The sequence below is a fragment of the Rhinoderma darwinii genome, chromosome 10 (assembly GCF_050947455.1).
Source record: "Rhinoderma darwinii isolate aRhiDar2 chromosome 10, aRhiDar2.hap1, whole genome shotgun sequence".
NCBI classification, from domain to species: domain Eukaryota; kingdom Metazoa; phylum Chordata; class Amphibia; order Anura; family Rhinodermatidae; genus Rhinoderma; species Rhinoderma darwinii.
The window spans coordinates 100,517,390-100,538,607 of NC_134696.1; the positions used below are offsets into that span (position 1 = coordinate 100,517,390).

The window sequence follows — 21,218 nt, forward strand, 5'->3', positions numbered from 1 at the left end:
CAGTACTATGGTGGGTCTGCCACTTTGCCTGTGCTATGGTGGATCAGCCCCATTGCCAGTACTATAGTGGGTCAGTGGCTCATATTTAGCCCCTGGGCAAAGTCTAGCGGTCAGACTTGTAATGATGTCACTATGTGACAGCTATCAGAGGAGAGAAAGGTAATCTTCCCCACTGACAGCTCCAAGAAGGGGTCTCTTGACATCCTCAGCTGCTGAAACAGCCACATTAAAGTCTATGGAAGCCCCTGAACAAAACACATGGACACCCTCTCCCAATGTTTGTAAAACTTGCATTTTACTTCCTGAATAATAGTGCCATCCGATGCCTAAATATACCAATACCACAACCAAGCAGTGGCAAATCATAGTTATCAAACAGTGCCCAGATAATATTACCATACTGCAATCATATAACAAAGCCATGAGGTGCTTCATAATAATACTATGCAGCGAAGACATAAAAATGACAGACAGGTTAATTATTGAGTTCATGGAAACAAGTAGTATACAGTAAGCTCCTAGGCTCCCCCTAGTGGTGGCTAAAGGCAGCAATAATTGTATCACTTAACTCTTGTCGGTACAGGGGATTTTGAGCTCTGTATCAGATTAACTATAAAGATAAATTATGATATTAATAAGCACAGAATGTTGGACCTATTTAGATTAACCCCTTGACGACTTGGCACGTACATGCATGTGGCAGCCGTTAATGGAAAGTGTGGAGCGGGCTCATGGGCTGAGGGCGCTCCATACTTAGCGGGTGACGGCTATGTAATACTGCCAACACCTCACTCTAACGGGCGGAATCAAAGATCACTCTGAATCCGTCCGTTTAACACCTTAGATCCTGCAGTCAATCGCGACCGCGGCATTTATATTTTTAGAATCAGGGGGGCGCCCCGCTCGAACACGCTATCGCGACCCCCCCCCCCGCAACGGGATTGGCCAGTGACGATAGTTGTCATGGCAACCTGTCGGCCTAATGAAGGCCCCCAGGGCTACCATCTTTCTATTCCTTTGAAGCCCCGCCCTACTGACAGGGATAGTGTCAGTATCACAATATACTGCAATACATTAGAATTGCAGTATGTCCTGCAAGTGATCCAATGATCGCTGGTTCAAGTCCCCTAGGGGGACTAATAGAAAAATTTAAAAAAAAAACTGTTAAATAAAGTTTTATATAATGTTCCAAAAAAAAATATTTAAAAATGTAAAAAAATAAAACTTTTTTCCCTAAATCAATGTTAAAAAAAAAAAAGTTAACATAACTTGTATCGCCGCATCCGTAAAAGTCCGAACTATCACAATATAGCGTTGTTCATACCGCTCGGTGTACACCGTAAAAAAATATATATGATCAAAAAGTCGCATATACCCCAAAATGTTATCAGTAAAAACTACAGCTCGCCCCGCAAAATTTAAGCCCTCACATCGCTAAATTGATGGAAATATAAAAAAAAGTTATGGCTCTCAGAATACGGCGACACAAAATATTTTTTTTTTTAAGCAAATAGTTTTATTTTTTTAAAAGTGGTAAAACATAAAGCAAAACCTATAAATTTGGTATCGCCGTAACCGTATCAACCTTTAGAATAAGGTGAATATGTCGTTTTTACCGCCTAATAGATGCCGTAAAAAACAAAATCCCCCCAAAAATGGCGTATTTGCTGTTTTTTGCCCATTTCACCCCACAAATAATTTTCTTTCAGCTTCCCAGTATATTAAGCAGTACAATAAATGTTGCCAAGAAAAACTACGACTTGTCCCACAAAAAACAAGACCTCCTACGGCTATATAGACGGAAAAATAAAAAAAGTAATGGCTTTTGAAAGGCGGGGGAGGAAAAAACGAAAATGAAAAAAAACAACAAATTGGCCTGGTCTTTACGGGGTTAAAAATGGCTGTTTAAGGACGTCTGAGGGGCCTAAGAGGCACTCGGCGTGGAAATAATAACATTTTTGGACAGGTCAAAAGTAATTGCGTATAACCAGACTGATCCGGTTATAGGGTCGTATTTGGTTGCCATATACGCGTTAATAGCTGCGATGCTGGAACGTCCCTGTGATGACCTCGCCGCTATGTGACCCGGCCCGTGGAGACTTCCGCCCATGCATAGATATTATTGTTTATCTGATGACGATTTGCTCGGCAGGTGCGGTTAGTTTCACTTTCAGCCACGAAAAAGTTTCGCCGAGAGCAGATCTGCATGTGTCACTGCCGGGGTGACGTAAAGCCTCTCCCCAGTGTAATACAGAACATTATAATTACTGGACTACGGACTGATACATTGCACCAAACCCTCAGGACAGGAGAGAAATGTGTGCTGTCGCTGTGTTTAGCTCAAGGAAAATTGTTTCGACTGGATAAAACTGTAACAGATATTCAGCTGTGAGAAGTATTAAATCTGTACAGGTTTCAGCCTCTGAATGTAAATAGGAATGTTCCTATTCACTGACAGCAAGCAGAGATTTTTTTCTTTTTTTTAAATGGTGAGGAATTGAAACACATTGGTGTGTTTGGTGCAACTTTCTAATTACTTTTTATTAAAAATGATTTTTACTTTTTGAGATACAGCTGCTTTGTGTCCTGTATACAGAGCAGCTGTATCGTGCGCTGAAACCTGTATCCGTCAGATCAGTGGCACTGACGTGTTCGGTGACAACATGTCCTGCGTGATCGAGCCGCTATCGATCACATCTACGTTTATAACTTAGATGTGATCGATTACAGGTGGATCCTGCGTGTCAGACACGCAGGATCCGCTGACACTGAACCCGTCAGTCCCGCGGACCTGACAGATTCAGTTCTTAGCGCACGATACAGCTGCTCTGTACACAGGATACAAAGCAGCTGTATCTTAAAAAGTTTAAATAATTTTTAATAAAAAGTATTTTAAAAGTTGCACCAATCACACTGATAGAACTTTTTATTAAAAAAAAAACAAAAACATTTCCGGGATATTAATTGGTGTCATGGTTCGGCTTCAACTGCAAAGGGGAGACATTTCCTCAACCTGTTGCAGGAAAATTTTATGGGCCAGTTTGTGGAAGACCCGACTAGAGGTGAAGCTCTGTTGGATCTGGTCATTTCTAATAATGCAGATCTTGTTGGGAACGTCAATGTTCGTGAAAACCTCGGTAACAGTGATCACAATATAGTTACATTTTACCTATACTGTAAAAAACAAACGCAGGCTGGGAGGGCAAAAACATTTAATTTTAAGAAGGCCAATTTCCCCAGGATGAGGGCGGCAATTCAGGATATAGACTGGGAAGAACTAATGTCAAATAATGGAACAAATGATAAATGGGAGATTTTCAAATCTACTTTGGGTAATTATAGTGCAAAATTTATTCCTACAGGTAACAAGTATAAACGACTCAAATTAATCCCCACATGGCTTACACCTTCTGTGAAAGGGGCAATACATGACAAAAAAAGGGCATTTAAAAAATACAAATCTGAGGGTACAGCTGTAGCCTTTGTAAAATATAAAGAGCTTAATAAAATCTGTAAAAATGTAATAAAATCAGCAAAAATACAAAATGAAAGGCAGGTGGCCAAGGATAGTAAAACAAATCCCAAAAAATTCTTCAAGCATATAAATGCAAAAAAGCCAAGGTCTGAACATGTAGGACCCCTAAATAGTGGTAATGGGGAGTTGGTCACAGGGGATCAAGAGAAGGCAGAGTTACTAAATGGGTTCTTCCGCTCCGTATATACAACTGAAGAAGGAGCAGCTGATGTAGCCGGTGCCAGTGCTGTTAATATATCAGTTGATATACTGAATTGGATGAATGTAGAGATGGTCCAAGCTAAATTAAATAAAATAAATGTGCACAAGGCCCTGGGACCAGATGAGTTACACCCTAGAGTTCTTAAAGAGCTTAGTTCAGTTATTTCTGTCCCCCTCTTCATAATATTCAGAGAATCTCTAGTGACAGGTATAGTGCCAAGGGACTGGCGCAGCGCAAATGTGGTGCCTATTTTCAAAAAGGGCTCTAGGTCTTCCCCGGGTAATTATAGACCAGTAAGCTTAACATCCATCGTGGGGAAAATGTTTGAGGGGCTATTGAGGGACTATATACAGGATTATGTGACAATAAATAGCATTATAAGTGACAGCCAGCACGGTTTTACTAAGGACAGAAGTTGTCAAACTAACCTAATCTGTTTTTATGAAGAGGTGAGCAGAAGTCTAGACAGAGGGGCTGCTGTGGATTTAGTGTTTTTGGACTTTGCAAAGGCATTTGACACTGTCCCCCATAGACGCCTAATGGGTAAATTAAGGACTATAGGTTTAGAAAATATAGTTTGTAATTGGATTGAGAATTGGCTCAAGGACCGTATCCAGAGAGTTGTGGTCAATGATTCCTACTCTGAATGGTCCCCGGTAATAAGTGGTGTACCCCAGGGTTCAGTGCTGGGACCACTATTATTCAACTTATTTATTAATGATATAGAGGATGGTATTAATAGCACTATTTCTATTTTTGCAGATGACACCAAGCTATGTAATATAGTTCAGACTATGGAAGATGTTCATGAATTACAGGCAGATTTAAACAAACTAAGTGTTTGGGCGTCCACTTGGCAGATGAAGTTTAATGTAGATAAATGTAAAGTTATGCATCTGGGTACCAACAACCTGCATGCATCATATGTCCTAGGGGGCGCTACACTGGCGGATTCACTTGTTGAGAAGGATCTGGGTGTAATAATCTGCAGCATCATATGTCCTAGGGGGAGCTACACTGGCGGATTCACTTGTTGAGAAGGATCTGGGTGTTCTTGTAAATCATAAACTCAATAACAGCATGCGGTGTCAATCAGCTGCTTCAAAGGCCAGCAGGATATTTTCGTGTATCAAAAGAGGCATGGACTCGCGGGACAGGGATGTAATATTACCACTTTACAAAGCATTAGTGAGGCCTCATCTAGAATATGCAGTTCAGTTCTGGGCTCCAGTTCATAGAAAGGATGCCCTGGAGTTGTAAAAAATACAAAGAAGAGCAACGAAGCTAATTAGGGGCATGGAGAATTTAAGTTATGAGGAAAGATTGAAAGAATTAAACCTATTTAGCCTTGAAAAAAGACGACTAAGGGGGGACATGATTAACTTATATAAATATATGAATGGCACATACAAAAAATATGGTGAAATCCTGTTCCATGTAAAACCCCCTCAAAAAACAAGAGGGCACTCCCTCCGTCTGGAGAAAAAAAGGTTCAAGCTGCAGAGGTGACAAGCCTTCTTTACTGTGAGAACTGTGGATCTATGGAATAGTCACCGCAGGAGCCGTCACAGCAGGGACAGGAGATGCTTCAAAAAAGGGTTAGATAATTTCCTAGAACAAAAAAATATCAGCTCCGATGTGTAGAAATTTTTCCTTCCCTTTTCCCTTCCCTTGGTTGAACTTGATGGACATGTGTCTTTTTTCAGCCGTACAAACTATGTAACTATGTAACTATGTACATAGCCTTTAATTTACATTAGAATGGACTGCTCCTTTAAGAAGAGAGCAGCCTATACACCGGCAGGAGCATGCTCACTTCTACACCTGCCCTTGAGAATTCTTCTACACAAATGATCCGGGGAAGCAGCACGTTCATAATTGACAGTAACAAACTTGGTACCCCTCAAAGTGAGAACTGTATAAGCCCTATTAAAAAAAGTTCAATAAATAAATATATATATACAGTGAAGGAAATAAGTATTTGATCCCTTGCTGATTCTGTAAGTTTGCCCACTGTCAAAGACATGAACAGTCTAGAATTTTTAGGCTAGGTTAATTTTACCAGTGAGAGATAAATTATATTAAAAAAAATACAGAAAATCACATAGTCAAAATGATATATATTTATTTGCATTGTGCACAGAAAAATAAGTATTTGATCCCTTTGGCAAACAAGACTTAATACTTGGTGGCAAAACCCTTGTTGGCAAGCACAGCAGTCAGACGTTTTTTGTAGTTGATGATGAGGTTTGCACACATGTTAGATGGAATTTTGGCCCACTCCTCTTTGCAGATCATCTGTAAATCATTACGATTTCGAGGCTGTCGCTTGGCAGCTTGGATCTTCAGCTCCCTCCATAAGTTTTCGATGGGATTAAGGTCTGGAGACTGGCTAGGCCACTCCATGACCTTAATGTGCTTCTTTTTGAGCCACTCCTTTGTTGCCTTGGCTGTATGTTTCGGGTCATTGTCGTGCTGGAAGACCCAGCCACGAGCCATTTTTAATGTCCTGGTGGAGGGAAGGAGGTTGTCACTCAGGATTTGACGGTACATGGCTCCATCCATTCTCCCATTGATGCGGTGAAGTAGTCCTGTGCCCTTAGCAGAGAAACACCCCCAAAACATAATGTTTCCACCTCCATGCTTGACAGTGGGGACGGTGTTCTTTGGGTCATAGGCAGCATTTCTCTTCCTCCATATACGACAAGTTGAGTTAATGCCAAAGAGCTCAATTTTAGTCTCATCTGACCACGGCACCTTCTCCCAATCACTCTCAGAATCATCCAGATGTTCATTTGCAAACTTCAGACGGGCCTGTACATGTGCCTTCTTGAGCAGGGGGACCTTGCGGGCACTGCAGGATTTTAATCCATTACGGCGTAATGTGTTACCAATGGTTTTCTTGGTGACTGTGGTCCCAGCTGCCTTGAGATCATTAACAAGTTCCCCCCGTGTAGTTTTCGGCTGAGCTCTCACCTTCCTCAGGATCAAGGATACCCCACGAGGTGAGATTTTGCATGGAGCCCCAGATCGATGTCGATTGACAGTCATTTTGTATGTCTTCCATTTTCTTACTATTGCACCAACAGTTGTCTCCTTCTCACCCAGCGTCTTACTTATGGTTCTGTAGCCCATTCCAGCCTTGTGCAGGTCTATGATCTTGTCCCTGACATCCTTAGAAAGCTCTTTGGTCTTGCCCATGTTGTAGAGGTTAGAGTCAGACTGATTCATTGAGTCTGTGGACAGGAGTCTTTTATACAGGTGACCATGTAAGAGCTGTCTATAATGCAGGCACCAAGTTGATTTGGAGCAGTAACTGGTCTGGAGGAGGCTGAACTCTTAATGGTTGGTAGGGGATCAAATACTTATTTCTCTGTGCACAATGCAAATAAATATATATCATTTTGACTATGTGATTTTCTGTTTTTTTTTAAATATAATCTATCTCTCACTGGTAAAATTAACCTAGCCTAAAAATTCTAGACTGATCATGTCTTTGACAGTGGGCAACCTTACAAAATCAGCAGGGGATCAAATACTTATTTCCTTCACTGTATATATATATATATATATATACTGAATGGCCGCTTTATTAGAGACCCCCATTTAGTAGCGCGCTGGTCCTCCTTTGGTCTTCAGAACACAGATTCCACTAGGAGATGGTACCGTCTGCAGGAATATTGGCCATGCGAACAGGAAAGCTTCTCGCCGTAGTCTCTTTCTACCGCAGCCGCCATGAAGGGATGAACTTGGGCGGCCACATTGCTTAGGTAAGTCCTACTGTTTAACCGTCCACCCACCGGTCTCAGAGGAGCCGGGGTATGCCAGGAAAACATACCCCGACCATTACTCCACCTCCACTGGCCTGAACTGTTCACACCTGACAGGAAAGGTTCACCTTTTCATGCCGCTTGCGCCAAATTCTGACCCTCCAATCAGCAAGTGCCACAGAAATCTGGATTCATCTGACCAGGAGATGTTTTTCCACTTCTCAGTGATCCAATTTTTGAACTCTTTTCCGTACTGGAGTCTCGCCCTTCTGTCTCTCTGTCATCAGTGCTGAGGAACGACAAATTGTGAGGTCGGACACGTTAGTTGCAGCACCCGCAGTCCACTGCGCTATTGATTCCGTCCAACAACGGAACGCTGTCACAACGGTGACAGACGGAAACCATTAGCTAGGTTTCCGTCACCATTGAGTTCAGTGGTGAGGGAAACGGAAGCTGAGGTTTCCGTTTGCCTTTCCGCTGAGGGGTTAACCCGACGGAAACCTCAGATGGAACCCCTCAGCGGAAAGGAACGCTGATTTGAACACAGCCTTAGGCCCTATTTACACGACAGGGATTCTCGGCCGTGTGACGGCCGCTCTTTGAACGGCTGTCACACGGCCGCAGTAGGAGCAGTGGACCCCAAATGGGGCTATTCACACGGCCGCAGTAGGAACAGTAGACCCCAAATGGGGCTATTCACACGGCCGATCTTTTGACTGTCAGTCGCTCGCTCGCTCTTTTTTCCTCCTCACAGTCCAAAGTGCATGTGAGGAGGAAGAGAAGGGTATTTTATTGCTCCCGAAGCTGTGGCCGGAAATTCTGCTCCAGGAGAAGTCCCTGACTTCACTGTCCATATATGGACAGTGAAGTCAGGGACTTCTCCTGGAGCGGTCCCCTACAGGAAGGTAGGGGAGGTGCCATCTCTGGGGGGTGGCTATGTACAAGGGAGCTGTGTAGCCCTACCCACAGGGGGGCTGTGTGGCATTACCTACAGGGGGGCTGTGTGGTATTACCAACAGGGGGGCTGTGTGGCATTACTAACAGTTGGGCTGTGTGGCATTACCAACAGGGGGGCTGTGTGGCATTACCTACAGGGGGGCTGTGGCATTATCTACAGGGGGCTGTGTGGCATTACCTATAGGGGGCTGTGTGGCATTACCTACAGGGGGGCTGTGGCATTATCTACAGGCGGGCTGTGTGGCATTACCTACAGGGGGCTGTGTGGCATTACCAACAGGGGGGCTGTGTGGCATTACCTACAGGGGGGCTGTGGCATTATCTACAGGGGGCTGTGTGGCATTACCTATAGGGGGCTGTGTGGCATTACCTACAGGGGGGCTGTGTGGCATTACCTACAGGGGGGCTGTGGCATTATCTACAGGGGGGCTGTGTGGCATTACCTATAGGGGGGCTGTGTGGCATTACCTACAGGGGGGCTGTGTGGCATTACCTACAGGGGGCTGTGTGGCATTACCTATAGGGGGGCTGTGTTGCATTACCTACAGGGGGGCTGTGTGGCATTACCTACAGGGGGGCTGTGTGGCATTACCTACAGGGGGGCTGTGTGGCATTACCTACAGGGGGGCTGTGTGGCATTACCTACAGGGGGCTGTGTGGCATTACCTACAGGGGGGCTGTGTGGCATTACCTACAGGGGGCTGTGTGGCATTACCTACAGGGGGGCTGTGTGGCATTACCTATAGGGGGGCTGTGTGGCATTACCTACAGGGGGGCTGTGTGGCATTACCTACAGGGGGGCTGTGGCATTACCTATAGGGGGGATGTGTGGCATTACCTACAGGGGGGCTGTGTGGCATTACCTACAGGGGGGCTGTGTGGCATTACCTACAGGGGGCTGTGTGGCATTACCTATAGGGGGGCTGTGTTGCATTACCTACAGGGGGGCTGTGTGGCATTACCTACAGGGGGGCTGTGTGGCATTACCTACAGGGGGGCTGTGTGGCATTACCTACAGGGGGGCTGTGTGGCATTACCTACAGGGGGGCTGTGTGGCATTACCTACAGAGAGCAGTGTGTGGCATTATCTGGAGAGGGCAGGGTGTGGCAGAAAATTTACGAATGAAATTCATCCGTTTTTAAAACGGACAGGGAAAAAAACGCATGCAAAACGGGTTAAAATCGGCCATTAAAAACGCAAACACGGCCCGGAACGCATGCAAAACGGCCGAGAAAAACGGACCAAAACGGCAGTTTTTATCGGCCGACACTGACCCTGTCGTGTGTATAGAGCCTTAGAACCCGACAGTCCCATCCGCTAACTAGACTTGAATGGCTGATAACAGAGAACAATAGATTATCTTTACCTGCCCTACTTTCAGCCTCTTCCCAGTCTGAAATGGTTGATAACAGGGAACAATGACGCCATTGTATTCAGCTACATAAGATAGAGATGAGAATGGGTGGTATTAAAGGGACAGTGATCCTATTGTCTGGGCTGTGATGAAGTTCTACCGGACAGGAATACTAAAACATTTCACACAAGAAGACGACTCAACGACTGATGTTTCCAGGTCATGTTTTTATTTTTAGAGGGAAAATGCTCTGGAAAGAAATATAAAGTGTCGCTTAGAATAATATTGTGATGTCCGGGATTAGAATTAAAATCCCTCTACAAACAGACGACGTGGCCAAGAATAATCCTTTGTCTCCCGGAATTCAGGAGAAAACATTAGATCTGCCATGTGACATTTTGCAGCGCGATAATTAAAGCTGAGCCTTAGCGTCAGTTCACACCTAGCGTAAATACTGCGGATTTTCTGCTTTTTCGTTGCGGGTTTTCTCCATTGAATTCAATGCGGAGATAAAAACCTGTACAAGCAGCAGATGTTGCAATTTTTGTGGCGGAAAAGATGCAATTCTGCCGCAAAAATCGCAACTCAGAAAAAAAAAATCTTATACTTACCCAGAATTCTGTGCTTCTTCATCCAGGCCGGCCTCCTGGGATGACATTTCATCCCATTTGACCGCCGCAGCCTGTGATTGGGACAAAACGTTATCCCAGAAGGCCGGGCTGCTGGACGGCAGGGGGACGCGTCGCCGTGGCTGTGGGTAAGTATGAAACTATTTTTTTTTACCTGCCGTTTTCCGCAGCGGACATTCCGGCCGAAAAACTGCACCACAATTTGGTGCGGTTTTTCTTACGGAATTAGTTGCGGCGACCGGGGTAGATACGTTGTGTGTTTTCTACGCAGCATATCCGCCCTGTGTGAACATACCATCATAGCGCGTCCTGCTCGCCAGGATCGGGCTCGTGTTAATCGTACGCAGATCGTCACATAGATCGAAATACTTGAAGATGATTATGTTGCAGTTTATACGTTGTATCAAAGGGACATTACTAGAGGCGTAATAAGGGCCCCATAGCAAAAATTTGGAATAGGCTCCGCCCCTCACGGGAGGAAAGCACGAGCACACACCCCCTATGTACGGTAGTAACCAATGAGGGATATTATTAAAGCGGTTTTCCAATATTTATGTAAATAAAGCTTGAACGCTAAATGATTAAATATTCAGCATTTTCTAATCTATTCATGTTTACCATATTTCATCATTACCACTCTCAAGATCTCTGCTAGCTGTCAGTGAATGGGAACACTCTTGTTTACATTCAGAGGCTGACAGACATAAATACTTCTCACAGCAGAAGGTTTGTAACAAGTGTGCCCAGTCTGGGCAATCCACTGTGAGCTAAAGAGTCTGTAGACTGATACATTGTACCTGCGCTGATACATTGTAGCATGTCTGCTGCTAATGTATTTAGTATTGTTTCCCACGTAGCGTGAACACTGCAGAATTTACGCAACGGAAATCTGTGCGGCAATAAAAAAACGCAGCGTTTTTCCGTTGCGTGTTTTCCCCATTGAATGCAAATTCCGCAACAGAAAGCCAAGTTTAGCGACTTTTGCGGCGTATTCGCAGCGATTACGCCGCAAAAATCGCAACTACGAAAAAAGAAAAAAAAAACATACTTACCCAGAAGTCTGTGTTTCTTCATCCAGTCCGGCCTCCTGGGATGATGGTGCATCCCATGCGACCGCTGCAGCCAATCACAGGTTGCAGCGGTCAAATGGGCTACATGCGTCATCGAGGGAGGCCGGACCACACTGCACAGGAGGGACGCGACGCCATAACAACGACCTAGGTAAGTAGGTGCGTTTTTCCCCGCAGCGGAAAATCCATCTGACAAAACGCACCACAATCTGGTGCGATTTTTCGGGCAGAATGTATTGCGGGTTCCAGGTCGGATATGCTGTGCAGTTTTTACGCAGCGTATCCGACTCATGGGAACTTGGCCTTAGACTGGATACAATTGTAACAAACCCTCAGCTGTGTGAAGTACTAGGTGTGTTCAGCCTCTGGATATAAACAACAATGTCCCTATTCATTGACTGTTGAGGAACGGAAATACAAGATATATTAGAAAGTTATACAATGATGAAGCTTTATATGTAGAACGCTGGAAAATCCCTTTACGTCAGTGCTTCCTGAAAGGACGGCGTTTCCTGTTTGTATAAAAGCTGTTAAACAGGTACAGTAAGTATCAATTCTGTAAGATACATTGTAACAGTGTGACAAATGTATCATAGAAAGTGAACCAGGTATAAGAAACGTGGCTGCAGGGGGGTACAAAAAATGTTACTCCGGGGTCCGCATGGGAGGCAATACTCTCCCCTTTTTGAAGTAGGATCATGTCATGATGCCCCCCAATATAAATGACCGTGTTCCTGTAGATCAAAATAAAGGAAACAGCTGACAAATAACAGCTGCCTCTCCTGTGATCAGCCAAAAAAAGCAGCTACCAGATGACAGCCGCTCCTTCCCTACAAAAACTTGTTTGTAGAAGAGGTGAGGATAGTATAAGAGCATTAAAGGGGACCGGTCCCATCTCCTGACATGTCTATGTTAGTAAATACATATATTCCCCATTACATAACAATTCTGGAACATCTTTTCTTAGAACTTTATGTTGTGTGGTTCCTCTGTAGTTCCTCCTAGAAATTTATAAATAAATTGACAACTGGGTGTTAACTGTTGGAGATGTGTCCCTACACAGAGTGACACTGTCCAATCAGTGTTGACAAAGTAAAACTGTGTAGGGACAAGAGGAATAGCAATACCCAGTTGTCGGTTTATTCACAAATTACTAGGAGGAATAACAGAGGAATGATGCAGAGCAGAGTTCTAAGAAAATATGTTCCAGAATTGTTATTTCATAGGGAATACAAGTATTGACTATAATAGACATTTCAGGAAAGGCCCCCAGAGCTCTGAACATTAGGGACCATGACACCAATTGATCCCTACCTCTTTGGTAAACCAACTTTATGTTTAAACATTTTTAAGAAAAAAACTGTAAAATGTTCCTGGTCTAAAACATGAATTATTCTAAGGGGGGGGGGGGGGGTTGGACAAATATAAACAACAACTCTAAAATAAAATAAAAAAATCTTAAAGGAAACCTCCAGTCTCCTCGTAAAACCATGACATAGAATAGTGCTGTATCTCCAGTCATTGAATATACTGAGCAAACGTGATAACATTACAACAGCTTCATTTTAGAGGAGGATCTTTGTCTCCCATGGTTCCCTGTGCCGCATGGGTGACTACCGCAGTCCTTCAGGTAGAGATGACACATGCAAATTCTCAGACTACCACCAGAGGGCGACAGTGAATCCACTTCCTCCTTCTGCTAACAAATATATACAGTGCCACTACCTCCATTCTGTACCATTATATGGGCACTAATAGGGTTGGTACTGTTTTATGTGCATTACTATGAGTACAAATATTTTATAAGCACTGTGTGGCGCTATTATTTGTTTTGGATGTGACCTGGCAGTGGCAGTGCCCAAGTCTAGCTAGCCCCCCATTCTCCTAGACAGTCATTTTGTCACGATTATGAAGTCAGTATACTGGGAAAAAAAGTAAAGGGGGTCACTGCTGGGACTCCTAGTGATCACCTGTTATTTCTGAGGGATACGGTCTTCAACTGATTGTCCCCTGGATTGTCGCAGTTAAGTTTTGCGCTGCGCCCGTTGAATTCATGGCACTTTTTGTAATACATATGGAAGCACAAATTTTACGGCTTCATTTTCTAGTTGGTAAATCCATTATAATACGACACAAAACCGCTGCAGATCTCAGAGCATCGAATTGCTCAAATAAATATAATAAGAGCACAAACAATGATGTAATAAAAAGATATTATTAATAGAAAAAAACATATGTTATTTATAAATTATAATAGTAATAAACATAATAAAACTACTGGAGTCCAAACGGTATATAAGAGCTGCACGGTAATAGGAAACCCAAATATTAGCGGGTGCTAAGCCTCAAAACGTCTCGACCAAGTCGCCTTCAGTTAATCAATAGAAAAATCCAAGGAAAAAGGCAGCAATTCAAGTAATTATCAAATATAAAGAGATTTTATTCACCCAGTGCGTAGGCAACGCTTCACCTTCCCATTGAAAATGCCTTCAATTTCCCAGTGCCTACACAATGGCTGAATAAAACCTCTTTATATTTTATAATAAAACTACTACTAGTCATAAGAATAATAATAACTATAAAAATAAAACAATAAAACATAATAATAATAATAATAACATAATAAAAATATTACTACTGATAAGAATAATAATAACTATAAAAATAAAACAATAAAGCATAATAATAATAATAATAATAATAATAATAATAATAACATAATACAAATATTACTACTGATAAGAATATTAATAACTATAAAAATAAAACAATAAAACATAACAATAATAACAACATAATAAAAATACTACTACTGATAAGAATAATAATAATAACTATAAAAATAAAACAATAAAACAACAATTATAATAATATAATAAAACTACTACTAATAATAATAATTATTATTTAAAAAAATCTAATAATAATAACTATAACAAATAAAACATAATAATAATAAACATAATAATAAATATAATAAATCTACTACTAATAAATAATAATTATTATGATAAAAATACTAATAAATAATAAAAATAATAATAAACATAATAAATCTATTACTACTAATAAATATTAAAAAAATCTAATAATAATAAAACTACTACTAGTAATGATAAATAATAATAAAATAAACTAATAAAAATAATAATAAAGATAATAAAACTACTAATAATAATAATAATAATCATCATAATAATATAATAATTTATAATTGCAATTACCAGGGGGAAAAAAATCACATCATCATAAAATAATAATTATTATTATTACTTTATTATTATATTTGTGGATGAAGTGCTTACCCCGGTCAGTCAGACAGGAAGGCTTGTCATATCCTCTCCCAGTAAAGATGTGTTGCTGTGTGTGTCATGCCTGGTTAACGCACCAACAGTACCAAGTGATACCACCCTCTGCACGAAACAAAGGACAAATAACCACAGAGCTACAAGGATTGTCCCACTGGACCAGGCCTCCGGGCCCCGCACAAGCAGGGCTTTGTTGAGCAGGCACTCGGATCCTTTAACCCTTGGCCTGTCCAGCAGATTACGGGTTATGTCTTATGTATTTTTGTGGGGACAAATTGTAAAAAATGTGCAACATGCAAAATATATAAAATAACCTTCATTAGGAGTCTCTTCCAGAACGACAGTACAGTCGCGGCTACGTGCGGTTACCTTCAGAGCGTCCACGTTGAATGACTATGTATACAATTCTCCTTCCTACTCCATGTGAACCAACACAAGATGGCCGGAATCATAGGACACAATACCATGTGTGAATTCACATCAGTAAACGTTGCTACCTTTGGAGGAACCATTTAACTTTTGGACCTGGCATAAAAACTGCGAGCCTCTGCCCCCCCCCCCCCCCACCCATCCCAAGTGACCCATTTAGATTGAGTGATTTTTTTACTGGTGTATTGTGCTCTGGCCAATCAGGTGTCGTACTAGTTCTGCCTCCCCTCTCACAGCATGCAATCTCATAGATACAAAGAGAAACTGTGGCCGCATCCCCCTCCTCTCCTCTCACAGCACACTTTCTCATGGATACAAAGAGAAACTGCAGCCGCACCCCACTCCTCCCCTCTCACAGCACACAGTGTCATAGATACAAAGAGAGACTGTAGCCGTATCCCCCTCCTCCCCTCTCACAGTACGCAGTCTCATAGATACAAAAAGAGACTATAGCCGCATCCCCCTCCTCCCCTCTCACAGCACGCAGTCTCTTAAATACAAAGAGAAACTGCAGCCACATCCCCCTCCTCCCCTCTCACAGCACGCAGTCTCATAGATACAAAGAGAGACTGTTGCCGCATCCCCCTCCTCCCTTCTCACAGCACGCAATCTCACAGATACAAAGAGAAACTGCAGCCGCCTCCCCCTCCTCCGCTCTCACAGCACGCAGTCTCACAGATAAAAAGAGAAACTGCAGCCGCATCCCCCTCCTCCCCTCTCACAGCACGCAGTCTCATAGATACAAAGAAAGACTGTTGCCGCATCCCCCTCCTCCCCTCTCACAGCACGCAATCTCACAGATACAAAGAGAAACTGCAGCCGCATCCCCCTCCTCCCCTCTCACAGCACGTAGTCTCACAGATACAAAGAGAAACTGCAGCCGCATCCCCCTCCTCTCCTCTCACAGCATGCAGTCTCACAGATACAAAGAGAAATGGCAGCCGCCTCCCCCTCATCCCCTCTCACAGCATGCAGTCACAGATACAAAGAGAAACTGTAGCCACATCCCCATCCTCCCCTCTCACAGCACGCAGTCTCACAGATACAAAGAGAAACTGCAGCCACCTCCCCCTACTCCCCTCCCACAGCACGCAGTCTCATAGGTACAAAAAGAAACTGCAGCCACATCCCCTCTCACAGCACGCAGTCTCATAGATACAAAGAGAAATGGCAGCCGCCTCCCCCTCCTCCCCTTACAGCACGCAGTCTCATAGATACTTAGAGAAACTGCGGCCGCACCCCCCTCCTCCCCTCTCACAGCACACAGTGTCATAGATACAAAGAGAGACTGTAGCCGTATCCCCCTCCTCCCCTCTCACAGCAGGCAGTCTCTTAGATACAAAGAGACACTGCAGCCGCATCCCCCTCCTCCCCTCTCACAGAACGCAGTCTCATAGATACAAAGAGAGACTATAGCCGCATCCCCTTCCTCCCCTCTCACAGGACGCAGTCTCTTAAATACAAAGAGAAACTGCAGCCGCATCCTCCTCCTCCCCTCTCACAGCACGCAGTCTCATAGATACAAAGAGAGTCTGTTGCCGCATCCCCCTCCTCCCCTCTCACAGCACGCAATCTCACAGATACAAAGAGAAACTGCAGCCCCCTCCTCCCCTCTCACAGCACGCAGTCTCACAGATAAAAATAGAAACTGCAACCGCATACCCCTCCTCCCCTCTCACAGCACGCAATCTCACAGATACAAAGAGAAACTGCAGCCCCCTCCTCCCCTCTCACAGCACGCAGTCTCACAGATAAAAATAGAAACTGCAACCGCATACCCCTCCTCCCCTCTCACAGCACGTAGTCTCACAGATACAAAGAGAAACTGCAGCCCATCTCACAGCACGCAGTCTCACAGATACAAAGAGAAATGGCAGCCGCCTCCTCCTCCTCACCTCTCACAGCATGCAGTCACAGATACAAAGAGAAACTGCAGCCGCATCCCCATCCTCCCCTCTCACAGCACGCAGTCTCACAGATACAAAGAGAAACTGCAGCCGCCTCCCCCTCCTCCCCTGCCAAAGCACGCAGTCTCATAGGTACAAAGAGAAACTGCAGCCACATCCCCTCTCACAGCACGCAGTCTCATATATACAAAGAGAAATGGCAGCCGCCTCCCCCTCCTCCCCTCACAGCACGCAGTCTCATAGATACAAAGAGAGACTGCAGCTGAATCCCCCTCCTCCCCTCTCACAGCACGCAGTCACATAGATACAAAGAGAAACTGCAGCCGCATCCCCCCCTCCCCTCTTCAGACAGATTGTTTTGGAGACTGAGGGAGTTTCTAAATATTTACAGAGAAAGAGAACTACAGGTTGCTGGAAGTCGAGGACGATACCATGGAAATCAGCTCTCTATGTACTGACATCCTGCTGAGCTTGTGCTTATACACAGCAGTCAATCTGAATAAGTGGAGCTGCAGTGTAAAGCATGGGGGAGGGATAGGGCAGCAGTCTAAGACTATGATTTGACTGGAGGGGGATTTCAGACTCCAATAGACAATGTAGCTAAGATGTAATCACTGATATTAGCTGTGCCCTGATGAAGCAGAGATAAAAGGGAGTCAATACTGAAGGAAAGAACTTGCATTACGGACCAATGGTGGTGGTTGAGAGGGATGAACTGATCCAGACATGATACTGCCCTGGTCTTCTACAAGGACTATGAAGGATGGGTATGAACAAGCACTTGGTGTGGTATGAGAGCATAGTCTACACCTATACAAAGAGGGGGTCCTGTTTTGGTTTGTGCTATAAAACCCCCAATCCGGTATATAGACCATTTGCCTTTACGAGGGACTTCGGAATCTACAATATGATCTCCGCTGATGGCTCATAAATACTAGAAAGTAATTATTATAGGGAGAAGTGTTCAGAAGACAAATCCCCTAAGACCTTCACAGCGTTTCTTTTCCTACATTTCCGTTCCCCTATAATTTACAAGATCATTTTGTACAAACCACTTGCTATGACGGTTCACTATAAAAGCTCTGCTCTTTCTTATCTCCGTCCACACCACCAATAAGAATTTCCTGCTAAACACTATAATCAACTAGATATGTAATAAAAGTGTCATCCTGGAGGTTTTTATATATATATCAGTGCGTTTAGTGCAACTTTCTAAATCCTTTTTATTAAAAATTATTTTAACTTTTTGAGATACAGCTGCTTTGTAGCCTGTATACAGAGCAGCTGTATCTTGCCGCGAAACCTGTATCCGTTAGATCAGCAGGACTGACAGGTTGAGTGTCAGCAGGTTCACGCAGGATCCACCTGCTATGATATGAACTTAGATGTGATCGGTAACAGCTCGATCCTGCGTGTCAGAGAATGACAGATACAGGTTTCAGCGCTAGATTCAGCTGTTCTGTATACAGGATACAAAGCAGCTGTATCTCAAAAAGTTTAAAAAAATTGAATAAAATTAAAATACACATTTTTATTTAAGAAAAACAAAACAAAACCACTGCTGAAATCACGTGTCTGGTCACTCTGCATAGAAATGAATGGGAGATGCAGAAACAGCCGGGCGAGCATGGTTGGATGTTTCTATATTTCCTATAAAAGGTTACGGGAGAATTTATTAAGACTGGAAAAGTTGGAGTAAACTCTGACACATTTATTAAAGGGTAACTAAACGTTCAACAAAGTTCTGACATGGCATAGTGACATGTCAGAAGTTTTGATTGGTGGGGGTCCGAGCACTGAGACCCCACCGATCACTAAAACGAAGCGGTAGTCGTGCTCGTGTGAGCGCTCAGCCGCTTCGTTTCTGTTCGGCTTCTTCCGGAAAGCCGATGTATCGGAGTACAGGCTCATAGACTTTATAATGAGCCCGTACTCTGATACATTCATTTCCGGAAAAAGCCGAACAGAAACGAAGCGGTTCAGTGCTTACACGAGCACGACTACCGCTTCGTTTTAGCGATTGGTGGGGGTCTCAGTGCTCGGACCTCCACCAATCAAGTTAGAAGTTTAGTTTCCCTTTAAGAGGCAAAATCCTTTTAATAAATGTGTTGCATCTTGCAACCGTGCCGTGCGTCATACATCCCCCCCGTCGGCCAAAAAAAATCAAACCACATACTCACCTTAGCGCTCCTTCTCTCCCCTCTCCCGCTCCTTCATCCTTCTAGCGCCGCTCATACAAGAGCCTGAGGCCGAGCAGCGTCCGGACCTTATATGCTTCACTGCACTTCAACGTCATCAGTGCTGCGTCACATACGACGTCCTCAGGCTGCCCGGCATCAGGTCCTTGTATGAGCGGCGCTGGAGTGATGAGGGAGCCGGAGGGGAGCGGATAGTATAATTATTTTCTTTTTCATTTTATTTCTTTAAATGTCTAATGGAAAGGGTGAGGGGATAATCTGGTGGGGGGTGGCCCCATAGAGTGAAATGCTGGCATCGTTCTCCACTGTAATTTACGCCAATTCTCTGGCCTAAATTATAATAAATGTGGGCATGCCCCCTTTCCCTGAGGCCACGCCCCTTCCCGCAAATGAGACGAGGGTGCCGTAAAAAGGCCAACAGTTGGACCCTTTTGCGACTTTTCTACGCCAATTTTTTTAACCAAAGCCAAAAAGTGGATCCAAAAAGAAATAAAAGTATAAAGCAAAAACTTCTACATCTCTTCTCTTTTGTCAGGTGACTATCTAATATCAACATGTCCGATCCTTTTGTTCTCAGGGGAGATTAGCCGCCACCAGAGATGCCTTGCAGCCGCTTTCTCCCCTCTCCCCATTCAGAATACCTGAACGTATGGCCGAGCCCAAATTGCATGTGTATGGGGGAATGTGTAGGAATATCGGCCCGCCAAATAAACATTCGACCGACAGCTTTCTCACCTGACAGGAGAGAGAATTCTGCTGCTGATGTATCTACCTCACGAGAGATTGTCTAGACTCGATACAATTGTTACAAACCCTCAGCTGTGAGAAGTATTAGATTTGTACAGCTTCACTGACAGCATGCAGAGATCTTGAAAATGTTGAGGAATTGAAACACAAAGGAGCAGATTTAGTAATAGTGTGTAATATTTAGCCAGAGACCAGGCGGTCAGAAGATGCTAGACATTTTTCCTGACACCACCTCTTCATTGGCTTAATTTACAACCGTTTTTTTGTGCCAAAATCTTGGTGCACTGTGGTGGATTTTAAGCCACACCCCCATTTTTTTCTCTCTCTCTCTCTTTTTTTTTTTTTTGCTAAGCCACACCCCATTTTTAAGACACTTTTTATGTGTCTCGTGAGGCGCAATATCTGTTCTTTTTTGCGGATTTGCTTCATAAATAGGTCTAAAACGTCACGCGACATTATGCGCCACATTTTGGTGCATTTTACGACAAGTTCTAGGCACCATCACACTAGTAAATCTGCCCCAAAGTATATTAGAAAGTTGTAGAAAACTTTTTCATCACACAATGATTGATCTTTACTTACATAAAGGTGGAGCGCCCCTTTAACCCGTTAGTGACCGCCCATTGGTGCTTTTACGGCGCTGCATCGGAATAAGCAATCGCTGCCAGGAGAAATTAAATCTTCCTGCTCCCAGTTACCGGAGGTAGGGAGCAGCCCTGCTCGAACAGGCGAGATCGATATAAGTATGGATCACGCTCATTTAACCCCTCAGATGCAGCGCTCAATAGCGAGCGCCACAACGGAGTGGTTTTGGAGGGAGGCGGCTGCCCCCCTCACCCCGCCGGCACTGGAAGTATTGCAGTGTTTTATAAAAGCGAGCAGATGATCACATAGTAAAGTCCCCTAGTGGGACTAATAAAAAAGTTAAAAAAAAGTTTAATAAAAGTTTATGATAAATAAATAAAAATCCAAAGTAAAAAAAATGAAAAACCCACTTTTTCCCCTTACAAAATGCTTCATTATGAAAAAACATTTAGTATCGCCGCGTCCGTAACGACCGCCAACGCCAACTATAAACTTATTACATTATTTAACCCGCTCGACGAACGCC

General features: G+C 43.6%; 1 protein-coding gene across 2 annotated transcripts in view; it reads right to left on the minus strand.

Moving 5' to 3' along the window:
* The window catches only part of MAG (myelin associated glycoprotein), an 81,277-nt gene extending 66,356 nt beyond the window's left edge, over positions 1-14,921 (minus strand). For both annotated transcript variants that reach the window (XM_075840399.1, XM_075840401.1), the window contains exon 1: positions 14,824-14,921. The gene's annotated coding sequence lies outside the window, so the exon portion shown is untranslated. The remainder of the gene's footprint in view (positions 1-14,823) is intronic.
* Positions 14,922-21,218: the final 6,297 nt, after the last annotated feature.